The sequence below is a fragment of the Pteropus vampyrus genome, unplaced genomic scaffold (assembly GCF_000151845.1).
Source record: "Pteropus vampyrus isolate Shadow unplaced genomic scaffold, Pvam_2.0 Scaffold116, whole genome shotgun sequence".
Classification (NCBI taxonomy): Eukaryota; Metazoa; Chordata; class Mammalia; order Chiroptera; family Pteropodidae; genus Pteropus; species Pteropus vampyrus.
The window spans coordinates 1,473,717-1,474,132 of NW_011888897.1; positions in this window are offsets into that span (position 1 = coordinate 1,473,717).

The following is a 416-nucleotide window of genomic DNA, read 5'->3' on the forward strand; positions in this document are numbered from 1 at the left end:
ACTGGCTTGGTGGTGATAAATTCCTTTAGCTTGTTTTTGTCTGAGAAGCTCTTTATCTGTCCTTCAACTCTAAATGATAGCTTTTCTGGATAAAGTATTCTTGGTGTAGATCTTGGGTTTTCATCACGTTGAATATTTTGTGCCAAGCCCTTCTGTCCTGCATAGTTTCTTTTGAGAAATCAACTGGCAGTTTTACGGGTGCTCCTTTGTAGGTAATTAACTGCTTTTCTCTTGCTGCTTTTAGGATTCTCTCTTTGTATTTAACCATTGGCATTTTAATTATGATGTGTCTTGGTGTGGGCCTCCTTGGGTTCTTTTTTCTTGGAACTCTCTGTGTTTCCAGGGGTTATATGTCAATTTTCTTCACCAGGTTAGGGAAGTTTTCCATTATTATTTCTTCAAATAGCTCTTCGACT